The 17,687-nt window shown below is 40.8% G+C and overlaps 1 protein-coding gene across 4 annotated transcripts in view; it reads left to right on the top strand.

Annotated features, from left to right (window-relative positions):
- FOXN3 (forkhead box N3) overlaps window positions 1–17,687 on the top strand; it is a 204,535-nt gene that overhangs the window by 112,896 nt on the left and 73,952 nt on the right. The window lies entirely within an intron of this gene.

The following is a 17,687-nucleotide window of genomic DNA, read 5'->3' as shown; positions in this document are numbered from 1 at the left end:
TCTCCAGTACTTCAAGTCTACAAGGGCTGTAGAAGTGAGCACGAATTAACTGTGCTATGTTATATTGCTCTTCCACTTTCTGTGAAAAATTCATGTTTGGCATTAGATCATATAAATGGACTAAACAGACTGTGGGTTTCATCCAGTTTGGTGGGTTTTGTGTTGTTCTACTTTTGATAAGATTCCCCCTTTTGTCTGAGGCATTTTTCCCTATGACTGCCTATGGTTTTAGTAATAAATGTGCAGATCTCTGGGTTTTCAGTGCACAGATATGTGTATATACTGCAGTGTACTTTTTATGTCAAAAGACAGCCTGGCTGCCAGGGAAGCTGTTCTCTCTTGCACTTAAAACAAAAATGTACTGTTTTAGGGCAGGTGACCTATTTTCATTACAAAAGAGCAAATACTCAGAGAGCAGTGGTGGGAGAATTGTTTGAGACAACTGGTCTGCAGAGGGTTTGTGCCAGCGGTGTGACTGGCAAACTCGTGTTGTTGATGAGTAACTTGAGGATACCAGAAGAGGAGCGTGGGTGAGGCTGCTGCCCAGCTCTCCCTGGGGTGAAGTTGTCTGGATTGTCACATACACCTGTGTATCTGTTTACAGGGAAACGTGGTTTCCACCTCCATGCATTCAGATCCTTTATTCCATTGTGAAAGGCAAATTGGTGAAGAGGTTGGCCAGCTCAGATGAGAATGTGGATCAGTGCTTTACAAAAGATCTTTCCTTTCTTTACATCCTGACTCATTCCTGCTTTGTTGACAGTCCCCTCCTGTTAATTGCCAGTACTCACTCTGGCAGCTCATATGAACAGTGCAGTTATGTATGGTAATTTTTTATTGCTCTGCCCTTAAAGCATCCAAGATAGCACAGCCAGTGGATCTTGCTAATACAATTGTAAATGTATTTCTTTCCTGGCTGGCTGCAGCATGCGTGCACTTGTTCAATTTTTCTTTCATTAGCTTGTATGACATATTTTTGGTATAAGAATCAGGACTACATGGACTTTATTTGTAAAAGTAAAACTGTAAAAGTAAAACTGTAATTTATTATTCTGCTCACTTTTAAAGGTAGTAGTCAGTGTCCAATTTTATGCAGCTGGAGGGGTTTTGCATTTGTTTCTTATGGCCCCTTATACCTGACTGCTGTTGTCAGTTGTTCTGTGTGCTGCAGTTTTTAACCTCGCTGATGGGTTCTCTGTGTTGTCTGCCTGGGTGGTATAAATATTGCAGAGCTCTACGCCTCTCACTGCTTTTTTTTCTGTAACTATTTTTATCACAATTCCATTATATATGCTTCCAAAAGAAATTCTGTTGAAACAGTGTTTACAGGCTTGGTGGAGACTTTCCTAAGGTTAGTTTGAAAAGCTAAAGATGCTTAGAACAGACTCTCTTTTTGGCACTTCCACTTAGTTTGGAAGTGTGTTGAATCCTGTGGTTTATTCTATTGTGATGGTGGTGAGGGTGATGTTTTTTAAGAGGGAATATATGGAATTTGGGAAAATGAATTGCATAGTAATGCAGATACTGAAGGTTGGGTTATTAAAAATGTAACAGTGCTTTCAAATGTCCATGGAGCATTGGAAATTCATAACTGAGGGAAGCGCAGGATGCAGGTCCACTAAAAGTATATGAAAGAGAAATGTAAATTTAGCAAATTTGACATCATTTGGGTTTCATTAATTTTTATGTTTAATCTAGATAAGCAGATGGAGAAAAAAACACAAACAAAAAGGAATTGGGTTACTTCTAATTATGTCACTTTCCTGAAAAGGCACTTTTTTTTCAGGCAGCTGTCTGATCAATGGCAAAATTCATAACAGCTCCCCACATATTTAAGATCTCTATTAATTGGAGTTCCTTCTCTGTATAAAAAATTGTTCTCTCTTTAGCTGTTTTGCATATGAAAGATGAAGAAGACCATTTTTCTCATGAGATTAAAAAAATAAATAAAACAATTAATTAGAATGAAATAATTTTCTAAACTTAAGGGAATTAATAACAAACAAAGCTTCTGGAGTAGCCAGCTTTTATTTTGCAACTTGCAAGTATAATAAAATGTAAAAGGAAGGCTTTATACAAACACATTTATTCCATGATAGTTTAAGAGCCACAGTCAGCTATATTGCTAAAGCAGTGTAGATATTTTGATTATTAAGTACATTTTGCTGCTTTTGACTTCATGTGTAGAAGTAGACTTGGTCAGATTTGGGGGGAAAATGAAACTGGAAATTCCTCCTGGAAGTGTTAGAGCTGGTCCTTTTCTGTCACCCTGGGGATATCACTATCAAAGCTCTACTTTGAAAATAGGGCAGTTTGTATTGATGAGCCCTCTATTTTGTAGTTACATGGAACAAGAGCTTTAGGATTTTGGTTTGTGTGAAGCTTTGAAGACCCTTGGAGCAGAATCACCTGGTTGTTCAGCAGAGTGTTGCTTTTGGGCTTTTGGAGGTTTGTTGGGGGATTTTTGGTGTGTTTTCTTGTTTCTTCTTGGCAAAGTAATTTTAAGATGCTTTTGCTGCCCTTGTAGAATAGCAAACTGTCCTCTTAGTTGTGCTGGGGAAGACACTTGTGTAGTTGTGCTTTAAGTGTGATCCTGGTGATTTGTTGTGGGATTTTTTTGAGGTATTGGGGCTTGTCAAGGACGAGGGCTTTCTTAAAATATTTTTACCAGTGAGAACCCATCACTGAGCCATAATCTTACTGAGATGGCACAGCGCTGTGCTAGTAAATTTATGGTGTGCTTGGGTCCCAGAGGACATTCTTTCCAGAAGAGCATGGAGGCATCATTGTGTTTAGTATTGACTGTTACAGTCTGGTGGGTGTGTGCTACAAACTTGCCTAAAGGTTTCTTGGCTTGCAAACCTGATTTTTCGAGTCACTTCAGTGCTATTGTAAAGTCTTCCAGTGCCAGGAAAAAGGGGGGAAAAAGTGCTTTACCTCAGCTTCCTGATTCCTTGGAGTTCACAAGCTGGGAGAAAAAGGGTCATTTGCAAGGCACAGCTTGTCATTCTGCTGCATCTTTCAGCCTGGTGTTCTAATGCAGCTGCAGTGCAGCAGCCTGGGCTGGCACAGGCATTGGGAGTGCTTTGAGACAGGCAAACACTACCCAGGTATGACTCTGACCTGAGGGGAGGGGACTGGCAATAAGAACTGGTCTTCACTTGCTGTCTTCTGATTACCAGGTTTCAAACTGCAGTGTAGGAAAGGGAGGTTGCTTTGATGCCATAAACAAGTTAATAATATCTCTCTGTAGACACAATTACTTGATTTTCAGGGGGATGTCTCTCTGCTGCTGTTGTATTGCTGCTGTGAACAGATTTTGACAGTAGGATGGAAAACTTCCCATTTTAATAGCATATGAGAAGGAGCCAAGTACACAGACCCTGGATTATCTTCCCTTGGTCATTGACCAGGTGCAAATAATGAACTTACTAGACTGAATTAGTTCCTTAAGGGAGAGTGTCTGAAATCCATCTCATAGAGTGCTGAAAAGCAGACTCAATAAAATTCTAGAAAATTGCCTGTAGGAAAGAGTTTTCTGCTGGCAGGAAGCTGAATTGGATGACCGGAGGAGAGCTCTTAGTCTGAAATTGGTCACACGAAGGCAAACAGAAATCAGTGATGGATCCCAAGCACATTTGCAAACTGCATTTTTAAGACATGGAAAATTTAAATGCCTTTATTCCAGCTGATCTATAATATGAATTCCCCAGCAAAGTCTTGCATTGTGGATGGCTTTAGTGTGGTGGGATAATCTAGCATTCCAAGGATGGCAATATGTGCAGAATTTACTTATTACCCATCTTAACTGAGCCGCTGAGACACCACCTGATCTCAAGCTATGGTGCAAATGAAGAAAAATCATCACTAAGTTTAGGTCTGTGTCCGTACTTGCTATCAATTTCTATGACCAGAGATAAATGCTGTGTTCTTACTGTGTAAAAGTTACATACCCACACCATTCCAGAAGGTTCTTGCAGTGACAGACTGCGTTCTTCTCCAGTGGTAGTGAGATGCTGGCCGAGCACTCCTTTATACACGTGTATTTGTTGCTGTCACTTTGCAGTAATGGTAGATTCCCTAAATCTAGTGAGACTCGAGTGTCTTGTGTGTTGACTTCTGCAGGAGTCTCAGCATCTGACAGCTTGTCTCTCACTGATGCTCCACAAGAAGTGTTCATCTTTCAGGAGAGTGAAGCAGGTTGTATCATTATCCTGTTTTGATGCTAATCTGTTCTTCATGACATACGTCCTCATAGATGTCTGAAGACAGCAGTGAACAGGAGTGTGGATTTAGTCCCAGTGGTGGTTAAACTGCAGAGCACTGCTGGGGGCACAATGGAAACAGTGTGTATCTCAGGTGGAGTTTCTTGTGTTGACCTTCAGCTTCAGGACAGTAGAATGCACTATACAATATCAAAATGTCAAAACTTAATGTGTACTTTTGGTGATGTAAAAAGCAAAGAAATTTTGCCTGAATCAAAACTCAGGGTTAGCCTTAGGTTTGCTGGAAATGAATGTCCATTGGAAACAGCTTTTTTATGGTTTTGTTTTAATGCACTTTCTAGATTGAAGTTTCCAAATACAGAAAAACTAATTTTGCTTCCAAGTCTGCTGCAAGTCTGAGAAAATTTCAGAAAATGGAAAACAGTCAACACTGCTATTCCCTTGGTAAGAGAAGTAATTGTTCCTTTTTGGCACTACCTGCAAATACAGTCATGAGCTGAAGAGTAGCAGACTTTCTTAAATCTCCTCTTTACTTGTTGTTCTTCAGGGAATTGTGTTCTGGAATATTTCTTAAACTCAGACTGTCCTTTCACCACACCAACTCAGTCCCATCACGCTGATGCTATCCTTGGCAGCTGCTTTGGGTGATGTGTGCAGTTTGCTCCTCGTTTCCCTCCTTCCTGCCACGGGTAGCTCTGAAGGGGCTGGCGCTGCCTGTGCCACCCTGTGTGCCCAGCTGGGAGGCTTGGCCTCCTGCACGCTGCCCTCCAGCCTGCACATCACCCACAAACTTGGGGAGCTTCATCAGCCACAGTGAAGCAATGAAGCAATTCTCTGGCTCACTGAAATTGTGCTGCTCATGCTGTGCAATTTAAAGACAAAACGCTTCCTGCTAATTATTAACAGTTAGTCTGTAGGAACAGACTCATTACAAGGGCGCTGAACCCTGGCCTGCTGTCCTTTTGGGCACCTGAACAATGCGGTAGGGAGGGGACAAAATGGCAAGAGAAACTGGAGTGCTGGCACCAATTAGTCCCGAGATTAGTCCTGAAAGAGGATTGCAATTTCAAGGCCAGAAAGAGAAGGGAGTCGGTAAAAGGATTTGAAATGAGATTATAGGACCTAAAAGCGCCTTTCTTTTGTTAGGGAAATAATTCAGCAGTTTTGCTCGAGCCAGTGAGACAATCCAGTTTAGTGGCTGAGGCAAGAGATGTGTGTCCTGTTGATTTTTAAAGTTCTTTAACGAAGTTGATCCCCGGTTGTGTTTGTTACTTCTTCCTGTGAAATCCAAGTGTTCTCAACAAACAAACAAAAACATGGAGGAAAACTATTACCTCATCAAAAGGCCTGTTGTTTTTCAGGAAGCTTATTTGTATTCTTTAAAAAGGAAGCCAAGAAAAGGAGGCAGATTGAACTCCCTCTTTTCCTTTGGGGAAACTTTTTTCCCTGGTGGTTACTATGAAACTGGCACTAAAGTCACCCTTTCACAACCCATCCTACAGATGAATTTCAGTGCCAGTTTTTGTTTGTTGGCTACTCAAAGATGCAGATCAGGCAGTTCCTACTTCAATTAGAAGCACCGTCTCCGGTCAGTGTCATAGTGGTGAACATCGTTCTCTTCCTTGGAGAGGGAAGCAGGCACTAAGCCTTGCTGCCCTGATGAAGAGACCACAACACCACAACACACACTCATGTATAACACCAGAATGGTCTGGGACTGAAGACTGGAGCTTGCTTGGAGACAGCAGAAAGAGAGGTCTTCCCTCCTCCTCTCCCTCAGAAGGAGAATTACAAAAGGGGGAATTACCAAAAAGAATTTCAGATGTTGTGAACTGAAGAGGAAATGTTTTGATGCAGTCTGTTCATGCAAGACTGTGTGAAATAATGACACTTCTGCCATTCCCAAGAAGCTTTTGTCTTGGGGTAGCTTAGAGTCAACAGTTGTGTAGGCATCACTTGGCTGTTATGCATTACTAGCTTTTTTCTTTCTTTACTTTTTGAGTGGAACTTAGTGTGAAATACCTATGCAGGCAGGTTTGAGACCTTTGCTTTCAGTTCACTGTGCCTGCAAGTACAGGGAAATTTCTCATCATGAAGGTGTAGTGAGTTCTGCCATGTTCTTGATTGCCCTTCTGTATTTCACATAAACCTTTGTTAAAACTACTTTCATAGGCAAGTAATAGAATCATTAAGGTTTGAAAAGACCTCTAAGTTCAGTGCTTAAAGCTGTTTTCCAGTGTGGCACTGAGAGGTTAGCAAGCATCATCTTCCCACTCAGGCTACTGTAGCCTGAATAATAGGGAACACATAGAGAATAACTTTTCCTTCAAAAGAAGGGGCCCTTTATCTCTAGACAAAGCCATTAAAATAGTGCATTCTGCATATCTTTCTTTGAGCTGACTTGTCGTCTTTGGACTTGTTTATAACCCATTATCTTAGTTCCCATCAAGAGCCCTTGTTAAATGCTAAATTTTCTGTCCATTTCATTCTTATTCCATTTTACTTCTCTCACATAACCTAGTGAATCTCACTTGCTGCTTTCTAGTCTTCAAAAGTCTAGCTAGAGTCCCTCCAAGAAAAAAGGGGGAGACTTGAGAGACAAATCTATCAGCTGAGTTTCCACACAAGTTAATGAAGAAACACAGGTCCTTGTCCTGTCCATAGGAATTGTGTGAAAGCTTTAATAAGATTTAGTTGTGACGTTATCCCATGCTGAGATGCTAAGAGCTGTACAAATGAGCTGTAAAATTTCTGAAATAGAATGAAGACAATAATAAAACCCAAAAAAAGATTCAGCAGAGGAGCTAATGTGGAGGAAGAAATGGTTTATGAACAGGGATTGATAATGACAACAGAGTGGCAGGTCCTCTTAGGAATAGGACAGAAAAATGGTTTCAAAAGAGTTAAGAATGGAATGAGATGACAGCAATTTCTGCTTAAGGTATCCAAGGCTGCTTTGCTTCAAGTCATGTTTGTCTGTGACCTGAAATTTAGGTGCAGGGATTTCTAAACAGGAGCTGTTGCTTGAGCATGTTCCAGTTGACCTGAGAATTGCAGGTGTGTTGGCCACTTCCAGCACAGGCAGCTCTCTGGGTGGTTCAGCCCTGCAGATGGCTGAGCTTGCTGCTTTCCAGGTCATGAGTATTTACTATCAACCCTTTGTGTGTTGGCTGGAAAATTGAGTGATGTTCTGTGCGTGACATTATAAAAAAGACTTAACTATCAATGAAACCACCAACATGAGAATTAACAGGAGTGGTTTGGCAAACTAATTTGTTCCGTTTCTCCTTCCCTGATTTGTCAGAATTTACAATTGACACATGAAGAAAATATTTCCGCTTAATTGGTTGTAGTAAACAGATACTTTATAAATTATTGCCTCTTGAATGTTTAAAAGATTATGTCCCATTCATTTTATGAGTGATCAGCATCATTTCACTAGAATGAGCAAGCTTGCATCATCTGATGTTTGAAAAGCATAGTTTGATACTTTCTGTGATCTGCAGCTTTAGAGGGCTCAAATGCTGTCTGGGGATGTCAGGGTGTCACTGTCTCTTTCTTAACACCAGTGTACCATAAGTAATTGTTTCCTGTAATCTAGCTCACCGATTTTCTATACTTGAAATAATCCAAGGGACAGCTTTACTCCAGAGATTAATTACACAGAGAGAGAGTGCATATACATTCTTGAACATATTTTTTCTAGTTAATAAGGGTATTTTGCAACTGCATGGCAGTTACCAGTTCAACTGAAAGGAGAATTGCACAGTGTCTGATAGGTAACCAAGCCCATCTTAGCAGCTCCTTTTGGTGCCTCCAAAGATTGTGCTCTTCATTAGTGAAATACTTCTGGTTTTGGGGTTGCCCACCAGCTGATGGACCTCCCAGAACCTCTTGGTTTGTTGAGGACTCATGGTCTCCTCCACTGGCTGCTAAACCAGAGCTGTTCAGGGAGGGCACTGAGGATTGCTGAATTGAAATATTTGGGTATGTATTTTTTCTGTAACTTTCCTGGGCTTTGTCAGGAAAGAGTGTATGGTCTAGACTCTCCCTCTGTGATTTTGTGTTTTGGCACAAAGTTGCTAACAAACTGCCGTAAAGATACACTATGCAGAAAAAAGAAACTCTGATATTTGTGACTTTCGGTGACTTTTTTTCACATTTGTAATGATTTTTTTTCAACCTTCACCACATGGAGTCGCAGCAGATAAAACAGAAATGTAGAAACAAGTATCTCATTGCACAAGCAATTGTAAAACTTCACCTTCTTCACATATCCTTTATTCCTACACCTCTGTTTCTACTGCAAATCCCTAAGTGAAGAGCCACGTTAAAGCTTGTCTTACCGAGTCCATTCAACTTCTGTACAAACAGCTGAGAAAAAGCAGGAGAGAGAAACAGACCACATCATGGATTCCACTGGGGAAGCTGAGATTTGTTGAAATGACAGTGTTTTAAGACAATTTTGGGAAAAGTAGTCTCCTTTTTAGCAATACAGCTTCATCAGTCATATGAGAAATCACTGGCCTAAAGGTAGAAGGGAGACATCTCACTATAAATGCTGTGCAGGTCAGCTTTTCTTTTCCTCACTGAGTTCCTTCATTCATGTAGATAATATTGTAACTGGAGAGAATTATTAGAATATTATTAAGTACAGTGTTGGTATTCTCAGCAGGCTGAATAGCTGTTGGTAGAGGTAAGGATTAGGGATAAAGATGCACATTGAATTTTATTTCCCATTACCAGTGGGAGGTTTATTTTTCTGTTAAATGAAAGTGGCTAAAATGAGTCAAAATTAAGTCCTCTGAGTATTTGTCTCCAGTTAGGTGTGCAGAATGTATGAAATGCTTTATTTCATGCCTCTGCTTTGAAAATTTTAAGTCGAAGATACTGGAAGTTGGGCACTGTGGTTATTGCTCCTGTAAAATTAGCTAGGAGTGCTCTTGTTTCAGAGACCAGGGAAGTCCAAATCACACACACTCCCCAGCCATAGTTCAGTGGGGTTCTTCATTTTGGCAGAGGCTATAGAGAGGGAAGGGACTTCTGTAGTGTAGATATCCGTGAGATCTCATCTGTTCTGCCCCTTGAATTTGAGGCCTTGTTGAGTTGAAGAGTTATCAAGAATAAGTGGGAAAATTTCACCTTCTCCTGACTGGACTGAGCTGATAGGATAGAATTTGGTCAAGCTTGTGCCATTTGCTTTAAATTTATTGTAAAGTGGAGGGCATATTAGACTTTGGCTTTTAATTTCCTCTGCAGCCAGCTGGAAACATTTGGGATAGCTTTAGGAGAAAAGCTGAGCTGCTGTTCGGTGCAGCTGATGTCAGTCAGTGATTTGGAGCCCTGGCAACAGCAGTGTGAGTTGAGGGGTGTCAGGAGGGGCCCAGACCTGAGGGGAATGTCTGGGGGCTGGTCCTGCTCTCCCACTGTTTACTGGGTGTTTTTGGAGGTACCTTTTTATCTCTGTGTGTATGTTTTCCTTTCTCTGAATGGAAATTATTTCTCTATAGCTCTGTGGGTGGGAGAATTGATACAGGTGGTGTCTCTACAATGCTGCTGAGTACAAAAAATGCTATATTTTGTTGAGTCTGTAGACCCAGACCCTGAGGTGAAACAGTCCGTTGTTGGATGCTGTAGGATTTTTTGTGTATGTTTTGGGATGTCTCTCCCCATCCCTAAAATACAGCTCTCAGTTCTTCAAAAGGAATAATCTTGGGAGTGTGAATGAGTGAAAACTGACATACTTGGATACTAAATTTTTTATGCCATAGCAGTTTATTTCTAAAAATATATCTCTAAGGATAACACATTATTTATGCATTAAACTTTTGTGTTGATGATAGCATCCACAAACTATCTGTCATTTGTCTTTGGAGCACCTTGCATACTGTGCAGTATGGTCCTCAGCTCAGGTCTTCTGGGGGTTACCATGAATGCTAGACTCATGTAGTAGATATGCATGAAGAGTTAGAATTGAGATGATGAAATATGTAATTGGGGCTTTTCAAATATGGGAGTACTTCTGTTTTGATGCTCTTGTTTTATCATCATCATCATCATTGTATTTTCTTTTACATAAATTTCTGACATGTGCATCAAACACTTTTGTGTATGGCCCAGTGAGTACAAATCTGTGCAACCTCCTCTGCAGCAGTGTTGCAGATCCTATAAGCACATTAAGCTTCCCAAGGAAAAGTACCCTTAGCATCTGGGAGAGGTTAAATGTTCCAGGGGAGAGGTTAAACATTCGCTTGTTCTCTGCTGCTCTAATTCCAGAAGCCAGATTAGTTCTGAATCATCTGAACCACATTCATTGAAGATTAATGAGAAAGACCAAGTGTGGAAAATTTCAGCTGGTAAGCGCCTTGGCTTTGAGCAAGTGGTGGAGGGGGAGTTCATACTGGCAGCAGCCTGTGGGTCGTGCTTAGTTTTAGGTTCCCCTTAGTTCTTCAATTGGTGAAATGGGGAATCACCATTCCAGATAAGAATTTCAGCAAGCAACATGAAGCAGTTGGCAGAGCACACACACACCCTCACACACCCCACACACCACTTTAAAGCCTCACCTCCTGTTTCCCATCTATTTCTGTTTCATTGGACAGCAGATTTGCCCTTCTGCACGTTTATAACTTCATGCATGTTCAAGGTACGTTGGTGTCATTAAAGTGGACAAGTTCTCGGGAGTGGGTGACACGCCATCCAGCAGAGGTGTGCCTCTTGTCACTCTCCAGTCCAGTTAACTGACAGGCCATGGTTAAGCCATGGTTAGGGATGTGACTGGGAGCCTCATGTAGGAAATATTTCTGAAATCCAGGCAGGTCTATCAGCAAAGCTGTTGGAAATTCTGCAAGATAATAAATGGAAAATTCAGGACTGGAGTAACAGAAGTCAATTGTGTGACCCTGGGCTGTAAAAAAAATTATCAGTTTTGATTTGGGAGAGTCCTTCTTTTAGGAGAACATCACAGTATTGTGCCTGCTTAGTAGCTTTGCAGTTTCACTGCAGTTCAGTTGTTCAGGTGGTCAGTGTGGAGTCTAGAGCCTGTACTATAGCATTAACTGTCCAACCAGACTCTTATACATTAAGTTTAAAGTGAAGGTAGGCCTTAGGTATAGACAGTGTCTAGGACTCATTTGTTTTCCAGAACCTGAGATTCAGGAATTTTTTTCAGTGCAATTTTAAGGAAGTGAAACCAAAGCAGAAATGAAGCTCTTCTTTCCCACTTGTTTTGCAGCAAATGGAAGCAGAAAACTGAAGTGCTCTATTTCTGATTTTGTAGAATAGAGGAGAATCAAACTCTTCTCCCTGTTGGCCAGGTCAGTGTTTGATGCTGGTGTAGCCCAGAAGAGGCCACAGTCCTCTGTAGTCTCAGAGGCCAGTGGCTGTCTGAAAAAGGAATATTCTATTCATCTGGGCTTCAGGGCACTGACTTGTGCTTCCTGCTTGAGCTGGCACAGACATGCTCTGTAGCTCAGGAGAGAGTTTAGGTAACTCCAAAGTTTGCCCTGCATGACAACTACCAGTTATTCATCCAGTGGTAGTCTAGGAACCATTTAATAGCAGTTGTGAGAAAAACAGCACTTCAGCAAGTGAAGTAACCTTGTATTTTTTCTTACTTCGAAATAAGGGAAATAAGTGGGAACAAATAACAGCTGTGCTCTAGAAGTGAGCTGTGTTGGTCCTTCCTTAACTACATGCACTTCAGAAGACTATTCCCTCACCTATTGTGTTGTTAACAATTCTTTATTCCTTCCAGAGATATATAGTCTTGTGTCAGTAAGCCTGTTTTTAGTACAAAAGAAGAAAAATAAAACTCAGTCAGAAAGGATGAAATTACTTGCCTGGAGTCACTGTGTGATTTCAGTGGTAGAGGCAGAATTAGAACTGGAGGCTCATAGGCAGCCTCTCCCAATTCCCAATGGAGACAAATCTTTTTTAATTAAAAGTAACATGGGACAGTTGCCTCACCATGAATTTTCAAATATATCTGGACTTTCTCCTGTTTTAGTATTCAGCCTAGAATTATCTCGTGTTCACAAGTGCGTCTTAAAATATTTAAACACAGATTAATGAAATATTTTCGTTTTGCACTCTGAGGCTGGTGTACCTCAAATAGCCATCTCTCTTGAAACAAGTACTCTGTAGAAATTATGATAGTTTCATTTATTTAAACAAATCCTGTGTTGTTGTCCATAAATATATATTATTTGTCTCTCAGCAGAGACCAACATTCTGGCCAAAGGCTAGAAAGTCTCACAGAGGGGAGAAGGCGTCATGTATCACACCAGCAGTGACAGGGGCCTTTTGAGCACCTTAGCAGAGTTGTTGGTGGGCTTCAAAGGACACATGACCATGTTTTTCTTGAAATTAGGAATTACCATTTTTATCCCTGATTCTGGAAATTTGAGTTTTCTTTTAACTTTTTTTTAATCTGCCCCACCCCCTACTTCCCCTGCCTTGTTCTTGCTTAATTACTTAAATGAAGACATGAAGACCATGGCAGGACAATGGCTTTGGCTATTTGGAGAACATAAAGAATTTGACCCACTTTTCCCTTCATCCTTCAAAAAGCATTAAATTTTATTTTCAGGCATTTTGTTCATGAGTAGCTTTCATGAGCAACTTTTCTTTAGTTTTTAATGAAATTTAGATTTAGAAAATCCCTCTGGCAGTTGTGTCATATAGAAAACTCATTTAGAGTTCACAAGGGATCAAAATGTTATTGTTCACTTGAAAATGTGTTAGACACCCTAGAGAAACCAGGAAAGACTCCAGCTAGGAGCTTAAAGTCTCGATCTCACATGTTGCAGTAAGTGAGAGATACTGAGAGACAGTAAAAGAGGGAATTGCAGAGAAAAGAGAAACATTGCCAGAATATTAGATTAGCAGTCATAAATTAAAAATCTGTATTGTGAATTCATAAATCTTTTTAACAGTAATGTTTTGTCAGTTATGGAAAATTTGAGAAGATGGAGTAATGGGTTTATATATTTAAAATCTCTAAAGCATTAATCAGTTTTCATTGAAGTGAGGAAATGCCTTATCACCAGCCTTTGAGGGTTTTTTTATGTATTGGCCCAGGTTAGTAGAGGGTTTTTTGCTTTGCTTGGAGAGGAAGCTTGTTTTGTTGCTGGGTGATGGCTAGTTGTGGTATTAATTGCCAGCAAACTGCTGGCAAGGATTAGACTTTTTCTTTTCCTCATTAGCAAAACACAAGTATTACAGGTCCAGCAGTATAGGAACACTTCTGTATTGCTCAACAGGTAAAATGGCAGTGATCAATTCACTGAAACAACTATGGTTATGTACCTGGATGGACAGTGCAGTAGTGTTGTTTGCCCCCATGCAGCAATGGCATTAAAGTTGACTGTAGAAAAGGAAGCTGGTACAACAGTGAAAGGATGTGAGGTCTCCAGTGCAAGCAGTGAAGAGCTGGCAGGTGTTAGAAGAGTCATCAATCAGAAGGAGCTGGTGTCTGTCTTGTGTTCACTCTACAAGCTCATGGCAGTGTGGTTTGGACCAAGTGACCTCCTCCTGTGCCATTCAACACCGCTCTGCAGACCATGTTTGTTCAGCACAGGAGCCAAGGAGGCTGCTCACCACTGTAGCTGGGAACATTTCCCATGCCTTACACAGGGTGATTGCCATAAGGAAATACTGTTCATCTTCCAGCATCAAGGAATGCTGTATTCCCACAAAAACATACTTAACCTTTTTTCCTCAGTCACAGCAGCATCCTAAATTAATTCTCAAGTAATGGTAAAAGCCATTCCAGCTTAGTTGGGCAACCATTTATATACCTAAGTGTCACAGTCTGCACCCTGCTGGCATTGGGAGCTGGTTGGGCTTGTCAAGAGCATCATTCCCTGCTGCCTCCTGATACAGGGTTTAATGGGCTCCATCCAGATAAGGCATCTACAACTATTGTTATCAGCAACTTGAACATAAGACACTGACTAACTGATTTAGTTGCTTCTCAGAAACTTTTGGAGGTGAGTTTCTAAGCCTGCAAGATGCTTCATTGGCTGCTCTTTGACAAAATGATTTATTGCTTCTAGGTTTGGTGTTCTTGACATTTCCTTCAGTTCACTCTTCGTCAGAGGTGTTGGTCAGACTTGGAAGAGAAGCATTTTGCACTGTGGATGGTTGGTAATGGAATACTTACAGCATGGGTACAGCAGTGCCTTCTTTCCCTTCAGCTGATAGTGGCAGTTTCTGTTCCCAGAACTTTTCAATTATATAGCTGTCCTCAGAGCTGGTATTGCCCTCAGGGCAAAGAGGGGTAGTTGCACTGTATTGGGTTGAGCTGTAGAGGCAATTCAATCATCTTTTCTTGTTCCCATCATTTTTGCAACTGGTGAGGGCTGGAGAGGACCTCCTCTGTTTCCTTGCTGCCTGTTCGTGGTCTAGCAGCTGTTTGCTTACTGCAGCTGTGTTGGGTATTTTGTGTGCCACAGCTTGTTAGCTTACAGCTGACACTGTTTATATTTCTGTCCTCTACTGAGCTGTCCTGCCCTGTAGTCCAGGCTTTCCTGAAAGCTAGGAATTAGCTAATTCCACCTCCCCTTGGCCATGGTGGGCTAAGGTGTGTGTGTGGAGCACTCTCCCTTTGTCTCCAATGAGCTGTCCTTCATTGGGCTAATAAATATCAGCTTCAAAGGCCTTTGGAATGTGTGTTCAGGGGCTGGTGTTGGCCTGTATGTTTGCTTTCCCCTCTTTCTGTGTCTTCCTGCTTTACCATCACTCAGTAGATGTATTTGGTAACACAGTCATTGGCCTGTATTTATTGCCTGGTTTCTGTGTTTTCATAATCCCTTAATTGTGGTGTGTCGTGCCACACAATTGAATTTGGTTTGAATTTTTAGTTGTTTGGGTTCTTTAAATCTATTAATCAAGCCTCTCAGACAAAGAGGCCTGTGAGAGCTTTTGGCATAGTTGGGAAATACTGCAACTGTGCAAGAGAATTCTTACTCTTGCTTTTTTTAGTGCTTGGCTTTTAGACTGTAGTCTCCTTGCTCTAATGTGAATTCCATAAGACAATGGATTTATGTTTCCTTTTTTAAAGTTTCTTGAAGCCTATACACCTTTTGAAGATTTTAATCAAAGTCCACCATACATTTTGATAGAAATAACTAATCTGGGTGCTCACACACATTATTGCTTCTGTATGCCCTGGGAGCTCTGGGTTGGGCTGGCCACCTGCCATGAACCCTTACTGGCTGGACAGTCTTCATATTGGCCTGGTTTCCAGCAGAAACAGTATTCAAATCAACACATTCCTGTAGGATGTTTTAGATTTCAGCAAAGCAACATTTTCCTATGGAAAGCCTTTCCTCAGAAAAATTCCCTGAAGTCAAGAAGCTTCCCGTGCCTGGGGCCCAGTGGCACAACAAAGTTTCCTGCTGATTGTGTCTTCAGAGAAAGAACAGTTCTTTGCTTGCCTTGAGTGGAAATCAAGCCCCATTTGCCATTAAAAATTGCTGGCACATCCATGGGAATGGGGACTTTGATCAGAGGTGGCTCCCAATTCTTCAGGGGTTGAACACCATCCTCCATCAGTTCTCTCAGATACAGGTTCAGCAGGCTGAATACTGAAGTGAATACTTCATTTGCTCCCTGTGGTGGTGCACAGATGCCACAGTGCCAGTGAGGGTGCTGTGGAGGGAGGTGGATTGTGCACTGGATGCCTCTGGACTTGTGCCCCTGGATCCTGTTTTATGCATTTACTGCAAATACTGTTGCAGCCTGGATATCCTGTTGGCTTCAAACAATAATATTTTCTGAAAATCAAACCTGTGGTCCTTGGCAGGTAACTGTTCATGTTTCACATGTTGTCTGAATTGTTCTTTCAAGATGTTTGCTTGAAATCTCAGCTTACTATAGTTAATCAAGGTCCATCTTCCACCCACTTCTGAAAGTGCCCTATGCTCATCTGCTTCTCAGAGTTAGGCCAGTCCAAACATGTCCAAAACAAAAATGTATTAGACCCCAAGTTTCTTCATAGTGAGATAAGACTTCAGACTACTTACTGCTTTTCTTCCAAGAGATATTACTTTTGTCAGTGTGTTTAGTGGTGGAAGGGAAAACCCCTTCCACCAATAGTGCTAATGGAATAAATATAAATTTTATATCAGGTATTGATTAAGAAAGAAAATCAGAGACCCAGATTTTGCATTTTTATTTTGCCTAAATGCAGAATATGCTGTTACTTCTATAGGAGAAATGGCCATTCTTCTCTTGTAGCTTACAGGCTACAATGAAGAAACAACTTGTTTGAAAAAAAGCCTGAGATGGACCAAGTTATTTGGGTTTTTATTGATTGAGTCTTTAGAAGAGTGAACTTCTTCAAATGGTTTCTTAATATGGAACGGAGAGGAAGCAGCTTTTGAACACTTTAAAGTGATAGTTCAGCTCTATCATTTGTCAACTTGAAATATGTTTTAATTATTAATACCCTCTGAGACTTCACATACAAAAGTTTGGGAATAAAAAAAAAAATTTACCCAATGCAGTTCAGACATAGGTAAACTTCTACAAAGCCATGCAAACACAAAAGTTTGTTGTTTCAAAAGGCTTGACAGTTGCTGCAGTACATTATGTACGTGCTTTAACTCTTTAGCTTCCTTCCCTGGGAAGACTCAGTTAATTTTCTTAGCTCATGTGGGTTTGTGCTCAATCAGATGGAGATTTTTATGAGAACCCTGGGCCTTTTTTCAAATTGGATAAAAAAAAAATCACTATGGCTTTGTTTCTCTAGTGGAGACATTTTGTCTATTCAAATACATACACTTTTCCCACTCCTTTCTCTAACCCTCGTCCAACCCACTTACAACAGCCTGGAAGTGAATTTCTTTTGCAGTGTCATTTCAGAATTTCACTCGTTTTTTTTTTTTCTCTTGGACTTTTGAAAGGCATATAGTTGCCATACTGTGATTTCTGATTGGTAAATCTTTACAGTATCAAGACAATGCTATGGCTTTCTATTTTGTAGCCTGATGGGTCCTGTTCCAGAGATTATGCAGGAGTCTGATACACCGTAACATATGTGATGGGAGTGAATCCTGCAGGAGTGTGAATGCCCTCAACAGCTCTTGACCTTCCTATGAGTTGAGGAGCTACCCTGAAGAGCGGGCACTTACTACAAGGAATGCAAACAATTGGTTGCTTAAGCACTATGAAGTGAGCGTGTGTTCAGACAAGTGTGTGCCCCGTGCTCTCCAGCACTTAAAATGTAGACCTACTTAACTTCTTTTTGGTCATTTTCTTTTCTTTCTCTCTCTCCATTCCCCCTTTTGTTAAGGAGTATTGAAGGTTTTTATTACTCATGTATAATTGGTTTGGATATATAAACAGCCCTTATTTTAACACAGTGAATTTTTTATATTTTAGCACAAGACTCTGCAGAATAGTTGTACTTATATTCACAGAGCAGTGTTAAATACAATTTCCATTGTATGGACA

The sequence above is a fragment of the Ammospiza nelsoni genome, chromosome 6 (assembly GCF_027579445.1).
Source record: "Ammospiza nelsoni isolate bAmmNel1 chromosome 6, bAmmNel1.pri, whole genome shotgun sequence".
Lineage (NCBI taxonomy): Eukaryota > Metazoa > Chordata > Aves > Passeriformes > Passerellidae > Ammospiza > Ammospiza nelsoni.
The sequence above is the reverse complement of the archived record's forward strand: the minus strand, read 5'-3'. Positions and strand labels throughout refer to the sequence as shown.